Here is a 15,627-nt window from a genome sequence, read left to right as displayed (position 1 = left end):
ACCATGGGCCCAGAACAGAGAGCGCTGGACAGGAGAGCGGGCATGAGTGAGACACGGAGCCCAGGTCAAGGGCTGGGGTGACAGGGTTGAGAGAGAGAAGTAAAGGTTATAAGTTATAAACACATGGCCTCTCAGGGGGAAGAAAGGACACGGCATCTGACTTGGTAATCAGTATTAGTCTGAGAAAGACTTTTTTTTTTTTTAAGTTTATTTTTTTTTTAATTTTTTAACTTGTTTTTATTTATTTTTGAGACAGAGAGAGACAGAGCATGAACAGGGGAGGGGCAGAGAGAGAGGGAGACACAGAATCGGAAACAGGCTCCAGGCTCTGAGCCATCAGCCCAGAGGCCGACGCGGGGCTCGAACTCACGGACCGCGAGATCGTGACCTGAGCTGAAGTCGGACGCTTAACCGACTGAGCCACCCAGGTGCCCCATTACGTTTATTTATTTTTAGAGAGGGAGAGAGCGAGCAAGTGGGGGAGGACCAGAGAGAGAGAGAGAGAGAGAGAGAGAGAGAGAGAGAATCCCAAGCAGGCACTAGGCTGGCAGGGCAGAGCCTGAAGCAGGGCTCGGTCTCTCAAACCCCAAGATCATGACCTGAGCCAAAATCAAGAGTTGGATGCTTAGCCCACTAAACCACCCAGGTGCCCCAGACTTTTTCCCTTTGATCTTCAAATCTCTAGGCCTCTTTGTTATTGTCTGGAAAAACCATACTTTGCAAAGAGGCCTATTTTATGCCATTAAAATACCCATACCTTTATGGATTGCATCGTGTCCCATCAAAATGAAATGTGCTAGGGGCTAGCCTGGGTGGCTCAGTAGGTTGAGTGTCCAACTTCAGTTCAGGTCACGATCTCATGGTTCGTGGGTTCGAGCCCCATGTCAGGCTCTGGAACCTCCAGCTCAGAACCTGAAGTTGGCTTCACAGATTCTGTGTGTGTGTCTCTCTCTCTTTGCCCCTCACCCACTCGCACCCTGTCTCTCAAAATAAATAAATGTTTAAAAACAAAAGCAAAAACAAAACAAACAAAAAATTAAAATGAATGTACTGAAGTCTTATCCCCTGGTAGCTCAGAATATCTAAAGAATACGACCTTCTTTAGAAATGGAATCACTGCAGATGATATGAGTTAAGATGAGATCACACTGGAGAAGGGTACATCTAATCCAACATGACTGGCATCCACAAAAAAGGGAAAATTTAGGGGCTCCAGGGTGACTCACCAGTTACCTTGATTTCGGCTCGGGTTGTGACCTCATGGTTCATGAGATGGAGCCCCAAGACAGGTTCTGTGCTGACAGTGTGGAGCCTGCTTGGGATGCTCTCTCTCCCTCTGTCTGCTCCTTCCCTGTGTGCTCGCTCTCTCTCTCGCTCTCTCTCTCTCCTTCTCCCTCTCCCTCTCTCAAAATAAATTAATAAACATTTAAAAAAAACAAAAAGGGGAAATTTAGAGGCAGACATGCACACAGGGTGAACACCACATGAAGTTATGATTCCACAAGTCAAGGAAGCAGAAGCTGGGAAAGTGGCCTGGATCAGACACCCCAGGACCTTCACAGGGTGCACGGGCCTGAGGACACTTTGATCTTGGACGTTTAGCCTCTAGAATGACCAGACAAGACACTTCTGTTGTTTCAGCCACTCCATATAAGGTCCTTGTTATGACAACCACAGCAACTGTCACACCTTCCCTTCCACCTGCCTCCCCACAGGCAGACGGACATGAACGCGGAAAAGGTCACCTTTCCATGTCCTTTGCCACAGTGGGGATTCAAACACAAACAGCTCTGATCTGAAGGTCATACCATGGGTTTTCTCCTCTCCTGTCCTCAGAGACACTGCCCTCCTAGAAACATCTCAAATCCTGCTACAGCACTGGGGACCAGACTGTACCAAGATCCTCCAACAAAACTCAGGCACAGTAGCCCCTTTTACCTCCCCATGGGTCAGAGTATGATGTAGATTTACATTTTCTACTTTACATTTTCGGTTACACTGTTCAAAATGAACAGTGACCATTTAATAAAAGGTAGAGGGCATCCGGATGGTGGAATCTTGCATGTTACAGCCATTTGGAAGGTCAAGTTCGCAAGTATGCAGAGAATGTGAGAATGTGCGAAAATGGTGAAGTCATCCCATCTCAAGAACCACTGAGACCATCCTCATGTGCACAAAGCAACGTGACCAATTATCCACTTCCCACCATGTGTGGAAGAGCCAACATTTAACTCTTTTTTTTAATTAGGAAATATCACTGTGTTTTCCCAATAATATAGGAATATTGTACATTATTCCCCCCAAAGAATTGTACATTCTCCCCCCAAGAAACTTAAAGCTCTTAGAACCCTACCCAGATAATCACTGTCAATATTTTTTTTTTCATTCAACGCTTTAAATGTGAAACAAGGAGGGTTCTGATAACATGAGTCATTAATCATTTCCATTGAATAAACAGCAATGTTTCGGGAATTCAGGATCTATTTCTATTGGCATAATGATACTGCTTTCATACACCTCCAGACAAACTCTCAACCAATTTGTAGGAGAAAGTAGGGGGTCAAGGTTCTGAGACTGCAGATACATCCAAATGTTTGGCCTTTTCTTATTGAATGAATGAATGAATGAATGAATGAATGAATGAATAGGAAAAAAGGAATGTTTCAATCTTATAAATCCATACCCCCTTTCCTGCTGTGCTCCTGAACATACTATGGACACGAACTCTCCTGTGCTTCTTACCCAGGCCTGCTCCCCACTCACTTGTGAGCATTCTACCCTCCCCATTATCTCCCCTCATCCCCACAGAGACCAGCGGGTGCTATACTCTCAATTTCGAGGCACAGCTTGTCCCCTTGTTCCATCAGGGACCCTCAGTGCCCTGGGACCACACCAAATGCTTCATCTCCTCCCGAACATTTCTAACCCCTGACTCTCACTCCCACCCTCCCCTCCTGGCACCTCCTTCTCCTGAGCCCCCTTTTCCCAATGTTCTACTTCTTACCCAAAACAGTCACATCCTACACACTCAAAGTTTCCCACCACACTCCCCACTTCCAGTGGCAAAGCTCAGAGTAGTTTTTCAATGTTGAACACATTAAATGTTGCCATTGTGGCCTGTGGTGAGGAGTCCAAAGGGCAATTAGGATCCTCTTGTCTTGCCTCACAGGGTTGGAGATATGCATGAAACTTTCGTCTGAAAATGTTACTGGGATACATATCCACCTGGTGACCATGTGAGTGACATGTCATCTTGGTGGGTGTGTGCATCATGAATGCATCAGAAACGGACATCTGCATGGGGTGAGTGTGCGTGTGAGGGAGTGAGAGAAGGACTTATTTCAGTACATATTTCAGTGTTTGAATCTGTAAGTGTGCATGTATACGTTTGCACACAATCTGAGTAAACACTGTGTGTGCATTTGTGTGTTTGAAGATGGGTTGTCAGACAAATGGCTCTCTTCCCTGATGTGTCAACTAGGGTGTGAGTACAGAATTAACCACACCCAAAGGGAGGTATGGCCTTTGCCTCTGCTGCAGGGAGAGACCTCTTGAGTGTTTAATGTCCTGCCCCACGGAAGTATCTTGGCTTAGAGGCTTCTCCACCAGACTGCCTAACAATGGGATTTACAATGGGCCTTTAGGCCAAAAGTATCATGTCAGCTCTGGAAGGGCTGGAGACGAAAGGTATCAGCTCACCTTGGGGACATAATGGGGACTAAGGTCAGCCATACAGAAGTAAATGGAACAGCTGTACTAAAAACTCTGGGCACCAAGGCTTGGGTGAGCCTCCTTGTTGGCAATACTCCATGTTTGGCAATAGTCCATGTTAACCCAACTCAACCCGAGAAAGTAACACTCCATGACTCCACAGAGAGAGGACAATGAGGGGATCCACACTGGGTACATTTCCTGGACTCTGCCCCATGCATCTCTTCCCCATCCTATGTTCATCTGTTCACTCTCCCTGTAATAAACCACAACAGTGAGGAGAACAGTTCTCGATAAGTTCTGTGAGTCCCTCTAGAGACCTACGGAAACTGAGTGAGGTTTGGGGAACCTCCAAACCTGCTGCTGGTGTCAGCTGTGAATGTGGTCTTGTGTGGACCGTGGTCCCTCTAACTTCTCAGCTGGAATAAAATGCTCAGGGGGAAGGGATGGTAGACATAGGCCAAATGGTGACTTCTCTATTGGAAAGCCTCAAGAATCTATTTTGGCTCTTAACTTTAGGTTTCTTCACTCATTACATACTCAGTGAATGCTCCCTAACGAAATTTCAGCGTAAGTCTAGAGAACTCTGCTAACCATTCACTGCAGCTGAACTAAGGAAGTAGCACTGGCTTCTCTGATTGTTCAAAGAATGGTACAATCTGCCTGTTAAACTGGTGCTTTCACTTGTGACAGACATTTCATGGACATCTGTCTCGATGGATTGTTGGTTTGTTTGGACTTCCTCACACAGTTGGGATTGAGACACTATTTTTCTATAAAATTTCTCTATCATCATTTCCAAGTCAACTTGTATTTAGCTCTACTAATGAGTCCAATCATTTCTAAAATAAATGACTCATGTCAAGTTTTCACTTGTACTCTTCTGTCACTGGACACTGTTTTTAGTTACTTTCTCTGAGATCACTTACCTTGAATACTTCAAAAATGATGCAGCTCAGGGGTTGAAGATTACCACTCAATTTGATTTGGGGTAGAGAACTTCTGAAGGAAGAAGTGAATCCAGTGAGATACACCTGTTTTGCTGTCTCCCGTGAGTCAGACCTCAGGATTTCCTCTCTCTTTCCTAGGAGAACCTGTCAGCCTTTGGAGATCATGAAAAAATAAAGGGGCTGATTTGAAGATATTCAGAAGGAACTTTTAATTGGTCCTGATAAGTACCAACTGGGAAAATGTTTTTTCATGAAGATTCTCAGCTCCACAAGCCTGAACTGTAACTGTGTCTATAGGAGAAACGGTCATTGCACTTTCAGGGGAGGTCAGGTCACAAATTCACAAACCTTTGTCTGAGTCTGGCTGCCTCTTGCAGACATGAACTGGCTGTCGTGACCTCCACACAGAACCAACTGTCCTGACAACAGGAAAGATTCCAGTGAATATTTGTATTTCAGTCTAAGAGGCAGAGTTCTTAGGAAATGAAATTTGAATAAGTACTTGTGTGACCAAAAAGATTCTTCTGGGGTAGAAACAGATCCAATGGCTGTTCTAGAGGAGGGGGAGGAATAATTCCTCAGTAAGGAACTGAGAAAGTGAAGACATGGGTGTCCTAGTCCCTACACCCATTCCTGATCCCTCCTAATATAATGTAATGAAATTCTTACCAAGAATGGTCGTTGGTGAATGATACTAGTGATAATAAAATGGGTTTTCATAGCTGCTCAAACACTGTAGTTAAGAAACTGATGTGCTGTTCACATTCCCTTACAAAAACCATGGGCTACATTCACTGTATTATGAGAGATGTACTTATAACGCCTTCATGCTTATAATAAAGAGTACAACAGAAGTATCGGAATAACCTCACTTTGTGCAGAAACCATGTATCTGAATTTATTTCTGGAATAAAGAAAGTGTGTTGTAAAACTCTAGTTCTGGGTTTGTGAGACACTTGAAACGGTTATTGTGTCTCTACTGAAAACATGTGCACTTTCGGTGCTCTAAAGGTTACCATGAGACTGCTTTCCTGCTTCAAGTTAGGGAAGCAGCATTTGGGGAAAAGTGAACTCACTCATTATGGTTTCAGAAAACACTTGGGAGGACCTAATGCATGTATATTATTCTCTCTGATTTAACTATATTCTAACCTCAATCCCAAGCTCACTACTCACTTCTCTATGATCAACTTCTACTGTGCATAAAATGTCACATTCCATGTTATGTATGTCTCTTGTAGTTTACCGCACTGCACAAATCCTGCCCCATAACTAATAGTTACACTAACTTGTGCATTAAAAACTAAGGAGTATGTGATCTGAAATAAGTAATTATTTGGTGTCTGGCCTGCCATGTTTTATCACATATTAGTGTTTCATGTATCGTGATTTAGGAACAAAGTGACATTGTTCCCTAATGTCCATTGTATCTGTGCTCCAGCAGGACAGCAAACAAGGCTTTCTGCTGCCAAAGTTAAGAGTGACACAATCTTGTGTTGATAAAATCCAACTTGTGCAAGGGCAGGTTACTTTAGGATGATGCTGTGATTAATGGATCTGTGTTTTAGTAGAATCCTCAAAACTTCATTCATATGTCACATTGAATTATACAACAAGTAATTAAATAGAAATGGAAACCTGTTACAAACAAAACTCCCAACGATGTAAACTACAATATCAAGGTCTAAACCTAAAGAGAGAGGTGAATTATGTCAAGGCACAGCTGACATAGTTGGTTAGTGGAGCACAGTGGTCAGAGCACAATCTATGAAAACTTCACTGTCAACTTCTGGTCCCCACTCTGGGGTGAATTTAGACAGATCGCTCGATTGCTCAACCTCTGTGTACCAAAATTCTCATTTTCTGTACAATGAAAATTATGCAATGCCAATGAGTACCTCATTCAGGTATTAAGACCTACCAAAATACCAGAGGTACAGCATGATAGGACGATTCATGCAAAGTAATGCTGTATAAATATTTTAACTTGAACTCTTGGAATCTCCTTAACAATAACCACAAAAACTTAATTATTTCTCAATGAAAATCTTGGACTTTATTTGATATGATTAATATTGTCCACACGACGAGTGCTCAGGTAGGCTCTTCAAGCTCTCAAGATGATGATCAGTCACTGGGAACTGACTGATTGGCATCAAAGCATTTGCCAATAGGAATGGTCCACTTAGCACAGACCATACAGGGATTCCGGGCACTTTCTCTCTTCCTTACTGCCATCTTTTCCTTTTCCACCTTCATTACAGATTCAGGTCCATGGTTCTGATCTGAAAGTACCTGTTGGCACCCACTTTCTGACCATTCTCCTTAAAGGTATTCGAAGACAAAAACAGCGAAACACTTCCTCAATGCTTCGGAATGTAACTTTGTTTTCTTCCACGCAATGTTGACAGAGCGTTTCCAATGGCACCACTGGCCTCCTAAGCATCTCCAGCCATTCTGATCAGCTCAAGTAAGGACAGGCTTCACATTTTCTCTTTAACATTTAAATCAGTAATAGATTCAGAATTGATTTATCCCATGATGTATCTAATGATTCACATTGTGCTTTTTCCAATGTAGATAGCAAATTTCAGTTTTCTGAAAATGTTGTATTAAGCATATACTAAGCTGACTTTTCCATGGAATATCCTGGTACTTCTCTCCATCTCTTCCTGCCTCTTTAAGTCTCTGGCAATCCCACAGGAGCAAACCACCAAAGTTTCTCTTGATGTCAACATTTTCAATGAGTCTTTTTGTTCACAGGAATGACTGTTGCTCTAATATAAAGGAAAATGTGTTGAATGGCAAAATAGCTTCTAGGGATTTGGCAATAGTAGTACTATTCTTATCACAGACAATAGTTGGAATCCTGGGCAGTGTCTCTCTTCTTCACCATTATCTATTACCACATTGAAGGTAGGTTGAGACCCACAGAATTGGTTCTGAAGCACCTGATTGTATCCAACTCCTTGGGAATTCTCTCTAAAGGAGCTGCCCATGCATTGGAAGCTCTGGGATTGAAATATTTCTTTGATTATTTGGGATGTAAACTTCTTTCATAAGTTCAGAAAGTGGGCGGGAGGGTGTTCATTAGCAGCACCTGCCTCTTGAGTGTCTTCCAGACCATCATGATCAGCCCCATGAACTCCTGTTTGAAGGAGCTTAAAGTCAAAGCCCCAAAGTACATTGGCTTCTCCATTTCCCTCTGTTGGATCATGTGCCTGATAGCAAATTTCATCATTCTTCTGTATGCGTTGTATGTGTCTGGTAAACGGAGGAGCAGAACATCACAAAGAAAAGGGATTTTGGATACTGTTCTACATTCAATCATGAGACAATCACAGTTTCCATATATGCAGTGTTGATAGTATTTCCTGAAGCTTCCTTGTGTGGGCTCACAATCTGGGCCAGTGACTCCATGATTTTCTTCCTGCACAGGCATAAGCAGCGGGTCCAGCACATTCGAAGCACTAATGTCTGCCCCAGATCCTCTGCTAAGTCCAGAGCCACCCAGAGCACCCACATCCTGGTGAGCACCTTTGTGTCCTTTTACATCAAATCCTCCATCTCTCATGTTTATATTGCTTTTATTTATAATCCTACATGGTGGTTAATAAACACCTCTGCCCTTGGGGCGCCTGGGTGGCGCAGTCGGTTGAGCGTCCGACTTCAGCCGGGTCACGATCTCGCGGTCCGTGAGTTCGAGCCCCGCGTCAGGCTCTGGGCTGATGGCTCAGAGCCTGGAGCCTGTTTCCGATTCTGTGTCTCCCTCTCTCTCTGCCCCTCCCCCGTTCATGCTCTGTCTCTCTCTGTCCCAAAAATAAATAAAAACATTGAAAAAAATATTTAAAAAAATAAAAAATAAAAAATAAACACCTCTGCCCTAACTTCTATATGTTTTCCAACTGTCAGCCCCTTTCTGCTTATGAGACGAGTTCCTACTATAACTGGCATCTGCTTTGTGAGGGTAAGAAACACAAAATCCCCTACTCTTACCAGAAAAATTTAAATGCTATGTTTTGCATAAAACTCAATTGTTTATTCTCATCCGACACAAAAAGTCAATACAGAATCCTAAAGAGAAGACACATATCTTTCTAAGGTGGAGCCTATAAGTATTTGGGATCCTCAGATGCCTGAATGTGGACACTACATAAGCATAGTCAAGGTGAATGAATCAGGGTAGCCTCATGTGGCGAATAAGTTTAAGAATTCTCTGAGCTTGCACCAATGGGTTAACAAGGCTTAGGATGGAAAGCCACCAGAGGGCAAAAGTGCCCCCAACATAGAACAAAGCAGAGAGAGGAAGCCGCTGTCACAGGACAAAAGCATCTGAGACCAGGAATAGGCAGAAAGCCACTGCAGCAGAGCTAATTAGTGAGAAAAATATCTTGTTCACCCTGAGGTAGCATGCCCTATCTTAGCCCCTAGAAAAAATAAGATAAACAGACAAGGTGCCTGGTGCCTGCAATAAACAGCCCGTCTACTCAATGCCAGGACTTTGATTTGTCTTGACCCTAACTCCTAACACCAAATACCTTCAAAACCCCCTTTCTCTCACACACACGAGTTAATGATCACTGTTTTATTGTCTCTTTCTGCATGTCCGTCACGTTTGTAAGTCCTTTGATCCTAATAAATACGGAGCAAAGACCCTTACTCAGGGCTGTTGTCTCTTCCCCGACATTAGCCTCTCTCGTATTCAATTCTGCATCCACTCTCTTGCTGGACAACAGAGAACTCCAGCCTCAATGTTGGCAACAGCCTTGTCCTGATTAATCAGAGCACTTGAACGAGTGATAAATTCATGGGAAATTCTGCCAGGAGCTAATACAGTCCAGAAATGACTGCTGGATATTGTTGGAAGACAGGTCTACCATGGGTTTCTCATTATGTTCATGTCTTATGAACAGAAGTATGGACAGCTTTTCTTCTAGACCGTTTCCTTATGTGTGTTTAGAAAAGGTCCTTGGAAGACAGGGACCGTGTCACTCTCTGGAACATTAGGCTGACTTATTTGCTGTACAGGGAACAAAGATAATGTCTTCCTCATGGGAGTACAACAGGTGTGTTAGCAGTTCTCTTTAAAAGATCTCATTGTGCTGTACTCAGGCCTCCATGGTTGTGATGCAAACACACTGCATGTGTAGCACTCATCTGGGCCCGTCAGCATCACCATGATTGGAATTAGGTCAGAACAAGGAAGGGAGCCAAGAGAAACTTGCTATCAGGATGTTCACGCTGCCTGCTGTGCCTTGAGCAATAAAGTGTTTTGTTTTCATCTGTAAATCTCCCATTTTTTGCCAGTAGCTATAAGAGTTACAGGCCAGGGGTGCCTGGGTGGCTCAGTCAGTTGAGTGTCCAACACTTGATTTCGGCTCGGGTGATGATCCCAGCGTCATAGGATCGAGGCCCATGTCAGGCTCTGTGCTGAGCCTGGAACCTGTTTAAGATTCTCTTTCCCTCTCTCTGTACCCTCTCCCCTGCTCACAGTCCCTCTATATGTATGGAATGGAATGGAATGGAATGGAATGGAATGGAATGGAATGGAATGGAATGGAATGGAATGGAATGGAATGGAATAGAATGGAATGGAATAAAAATGAGTTGCAGGCTAATCTCAAACACTCACTATTCCTGAAATAACCATAGCTGTCACCCAAAACAAACAAAAGATAGATCCAGAGAGAAACACATAGATGATAGAAGATAAATAGATAGAACTCTTTAAAAGTTGGATTATACTGAAGCAAAAGCCTACCTACTCTCTAAATCACAATAAATATAGGTGTTCAGGTCAGGACGAGACTTGAAAGAGCCAACTGATCCCTATCCAAATGTAGAAGAATATAGGTTGTTTGGGCAGGCTGATGACATGGCAGAGAGAAGAGCAGGACCAGCACTGCATAGGAAGAGGGCAAAGACCAAGACACCTCCTAGGCAGAGCAGCCCGGAAGGACCATGGAAGAAAAACAACTACTAAAAGATGATACTGAGCACCTGGGTGGCTCAGCTGGTCAAGCGCCCAACTTCACCTCAGGTCATGATCTTGCAGTTCATGGGTTCGAGCCCTGTGTCAGGCTCTATGCTGACGGCCTCTGATTCTGTGTCTCCCTCTCTCACTGCCCCTCTCCCACTCACGCTGTGTCTCTGTCTCTCAAAAATGAATAAACATTAACATTTTTTTCAGTTAAAAGGTATCAATTATTTGCCATAGTGTACCATAGTACCTTTCTCTCATTTTTACAATGTCTTTTTAAAATCCACACAGGTCACAGATGTTTTTCTGTGTAAGTGGATTCTTTTGGGAATGTTCACTGGAGCCTTCACTTTGATGCCTGTCCTTATACACAGCACTGTCTACATTTATGGGGAAGGTTGAGGTGAGAACACAGAAGATCCTGATAATGTAAACTCCTGGAAATAAGCACAAATTCCTGGGAAACCTTTAGCCTTTCAAGGTTATAGAACTGGTCAGGTAAAACTCGAGATCTCCAAAGGATGAAGTTAGACCCCCGCTGATATCTGGGTCATGTGTAGAATAGACAGAGTTACCCCAAGCACAATGTTTTCATGATGGGAGAAAAGAAGTGAAATAAATGGATGTCCAGAGATGAGCAGAGAGATCAAGTTGGCTCCCCAAGGTTCAAATCAGCTATGCTGAACCGTGGGGATACTGATATAATTTTTTGTGTGCTGTCTTGAGCCTCCCAGTTGGGAGGCCCTGGTTAGAAGCTAATCATCTCCCCCTTGCTGACCAGCTGATTAAATCCACCATCAAACCACACTGAGGTTTCTGGCACGGTAACTTGTCCAAACCCTAACCTCATCTCTTCAGCTCCATGGTAGTCTTGAAAAACAACCACCTAGCAACTAGAGTAACACTGAAAATCAGCAAACTAGCAGCCACTGGAGGGGGCAAGAATGTCTCTGGAACTCCTCAAAAGCCCAACCCCCAAAATTTTCACTGTTTAACTTATCTGTTAGCTTGCTGGAAATATACATCTCATGGTTTGTCTCTCTTTGATCTGACACGGATCTCTGATCTCAGATCTTTGATCTGATCTCTGCGAACACTCCTACCTGTGGGCATTCATTGGAAACAGTCAGTGGCTAATGTTTACAACTGTAGAGTTTGGAAAGTGACAGCATGTGGGTATGTGATATAGTAGGATAAGAAGGAGGCACACAGGAAGTAGGAGAACAGGATAGCAGGGTGATGTGAGGACTTGGAGGCGTGGGGTACAGACAACACGCAGGAAGAGGATAAAAGGCAAAAGGGTGTTCAATGCTGCTCAGGAGTTAAAGTGCAAGTCCAGGTTTAAGATTATGAGGGGATTAAGTGTGCAGGGAAGTTAAGAGTAAGAGAGTTAGTTATTAGGATCTGGGTGGAAAAGGTATACAGGGTGTAATGGTAACAAAGGGAATAATGGCAATGGAGAGGTGATGGGCAAACATGGTAAAATATAAGAGCTAAATCTATGAACATCAAAAGAAAATATAAAGGTCCATCGTGATGATTTCAGATTTGATCGTGGTTTCATAGACATGACAGCAAAAGCACAAGACACAGAAGAAAACCCATATAAACTGTACTTCATCATGATTAAAAACCTTTGTACATCAAAAATACTATCAAGAGAGTGAAAAGACACCCAACAGGAAGGAAGAAAACACTTGCCAATCATATATCTGATCAGAGGGTAGTATCCAAAATATAAAGAACTCTTATAACTGAACAACAAAACAGAAACACAATTTATAAATGGCTAGGGGTGCCTGGGTGGCTCAGTCGGTTAAGTGTCTGACTTTGGTTCAAGTCATGATCTCGTGGTCCATGGATTTGAGCCCTGGGTCGGGCTCTGTGCTGACAGCTCAGAGCCTGGAGCCTGCCTCAGATTCTGTGTCTCCCTCTCTCTCTGTCCCTCTGATGCTCGCTCTCTCTCTCTTTCAAAAATAAATAAACATTAGAAGATTTTTTTCAATGGCTACAGGATTAAACAGATATTTCTCTAAAACAGTACACAGATGGCCAACAAGCACATGAAATGACACTCAATGCCATTAGTCACCAAGGAAATGCAAATCAAAACAACGATGAGCTATACCCATTAGAATTGCTACTTACAGGGGCGCCTGGGTGGCGCAGTCGGTTAAGCGTCCGACTTCAGCCAGGTCACGATCTCGCGGTCCGTGAGTTCGAGCCCCGCGTCGGGCTCTGGGCTGATGGCTCAGAGCCTGGAGCCTGTTTCCGATTCTGTGTCTCCCTCTCTCTCTGCCCTTCCCCCGTTCATGCTCTGTCTCTCTCTGTCCCAAAAAATACACGTTGAAAAAAAAAAAAAAAGGTTTAAATAAAAAAAGAATTGCTACTTACAAAAGCAAAAAAAAAAAAGTTCTGGTGAGAACATAGGGAAATTTGAACACATGAGCACTGTTTGTGGAAATGTAAAATGGTGCAGCTGCTATAGAAAGTAGCACAGCAGCTCCTCACAAAATTAAGCATAAAATTACCACGTGATCCAGCAATTTCATTTCTGGGTATATACCCAAAAGAATGGAAAGCAGGAATTCAAGCATATTTTACACCAATGCTCAAAGCAACATTATTCACAATAGCCAAAACATGGAAACAAACCAAATGTCTATCAATGAATGAACAAAATATGGTGTGTACACACACACACACACACACACACACACACATACACACACTCGAGTATTATTCAGCTTTATAAAAGAACAAAATTCTGATATAGGCCACAACCTGGATGAACTCAGAGGACATTATGCTACATCAAAGAAGTCAGACGCAAAGCACAAATACTGGATGATTCCACTTAAATGAAGTACCTGAGAGGTCAAGTTCATACAAAGTAAAATCATGGTTGTCAGGAACTAGGGGGAGGGAAAATGGGAAGTTATTGTTTGATGGGTATAGAGTTTTAGGGCTGAGATGTGGGAAAAGGTCCAAAAATGGATAGTGATGACAGCTGCACATTAAATAATGGGAATGTACTTATCGTCACTGTATACTTGTAAATGATAAAAATGGTGAGGGTCTGGCTGGCTCAGTAGGTTGAGTGTGCAACTCTTGATCTGAGGTTTAGGACTTACAGTCATATATTGGGCATAGAGCTTACTTTATAAAAAGTATCAAAGTGGTAAATTTTAAGTTATGTATATTTTACCATAATTTTTAAAAAAGGCACTAACAATCCACAGTGAATACCACTTAAACCCACCACAATGGGTATTCTATAAAACAAAACCTTAAGGGTCCCTGGCTGGCTCAGTCAGAGGAATATGCGACTCCTGATCTTAGGGTCATAAGTTCGAGCCCCATGTTTGGTATAGAAATTCCTTAAATAAATGAAAAACTTTAAAAAATAAAAAAAAGAAACCTTAAAAATAAGACATTTTGGGGGCGCCTGGGTGGCGCAGTCGGTTAAGCGTCCGACTTCAGCCAGGTCACGATCTCGCGGTCCGTGAGTTCGAGCCCCGTGTCAGGCTCTGGGCTGACGGCTCAGAGCCTGGAGCCTGTTTCCGATTCTGTGTCTCCCTCTCTCTCTGCCCCTCCCCCGTTCATGCTCTGTCTCTCTCTGTCCCAAAAATAAATAAACGTTGAAAAAAAAATTTAAAAAAAATAAAATAAGACATTTTGGTGAGGATGCGAAGAAATTGGAACCCTCATACATTAGTGGTGGGGATGGAAAATGGGGCAGCCACTGGGGTTATTCTGTAAGTTAAATGTGACCAAACAATTCCACCCCTAGATACGTACTCTAAAGAAATAAAGGGGTGAGGGTTGCCTGGGTGGCTCAATCCTTTGAGCATCCGACTCTTGATTTCGGCTCAGGTCATGATCCCAGGGTCATGGGATTAAGCCCCACATCGGGTCCCACTCCACTGAGCATGGAACCTACTTAAGATTCTCCCTCTCTCTCTCGCTCCCTCTGCCCCTCTTCCCTGCTTGCTCTCTCTCTCTCTAAAATAAAAAGAGAGAAAGAAAGAAAGAAAGAAAGAAAGAAAGAAAGAAAGAAAGAAAGAAAGAAAGAGAAAGAAAGAAAGAAAGAAAGAAAGAAAGAAAGAAAGAAAGAGGTGAAGGACATCAAAGATACAAACGTACAGGTATAAAATAATTAAGACATAGAGATGTAATGTACAGCATGGTAGTTATGGTTAATAATAATATACTGCACATTTAAAAGTGCCTAAGAGTAGATCTTAGAAGTTCTCATCACACACAACAAAATTTGTAAACAATATGATGACAGATGTTAACGAGACTTACTGTGGTGATCATTTTGCAATATATACAAATATCAAATCATTATGTTATACACTTGAAACTAATATAACAGTATATATCAATTATACCTCCATGAAAAAAAGAGCTGAAAAAGATGTTGAAACAAAAAGTTTACAAGAAAGTTCACAGCAGCATTATTTATAATATCCAAAGGTGGAAAGAAAACATCGCATAAACATACAATGAGAAACTTTTTCAGCTATAAAAAGGAATAAAAGACTTATAAACAGTACAACGTGGATGAATCTGGAAAACCGTATGCGAAGGGAAAGAAGCCAGAAATAAAAGGCCACATTTTATGTGACTCCACTTATAGGAAATATACATAACAGTCACATTCATAGAGATAGAAAGCATATTAATAGTTCCCATGGTTGGGGAAGGAGGGAATAGGAGTGAACTGATTAATGAGTATGGGAGGTCCTTTTGCAGTGATGGAAATGTCATGGACCAAGATAATGGTGATGGTGGCCCAGTGTTATGAATAGACTACATGCCACAGCATTGCACCCTTAAAGTGGCTCAAAGGGTCAATGTTATGATACATGCATTTTACCCCCAATTTGGGAAAGACACAGACCATAGCAATCCCACATCTGGGCTCTAGTGCATTATACCCAAAGCACCTCTCCACATAAGGGCAGGTGCAGAAGGCTG

The 15,627-nt window shown here is 42.7% G+C and overlaps 1 pseudogene; it reads left to right on the top strand.

The window, feature by feature from the left end:
* The first annotated feature begins 3,711 nt into the window (after positions 1-3,711).
* On the top strand, positions 3,712-8,788 carry LOC121018897 (vomeronasal type-1 receptor 4-like; annotated as a pseudogene).
* The last annotated feature ends 6,839 nt before the right edge of the window (positions 8,789-15,627 follow it).

This window comes from Herpailurus yagouaroundi, unplaced genomic scaffold, assembly GCF_014898765.1.
Source record: "Herpailurus yagouaroundi ecotype Mexico unplaced genomic scaffold, PumYag 220, whole genome shotgun sequence".
NCBI lineage: Eukaryota > Metazoa > Chordata > Mammalia > Carnivora > Felidae > Herpailurus > Herpailurus yagouaroundi.
This window is presented reverse-complemented; position numbering and strand designations above follow the sequence as displayed.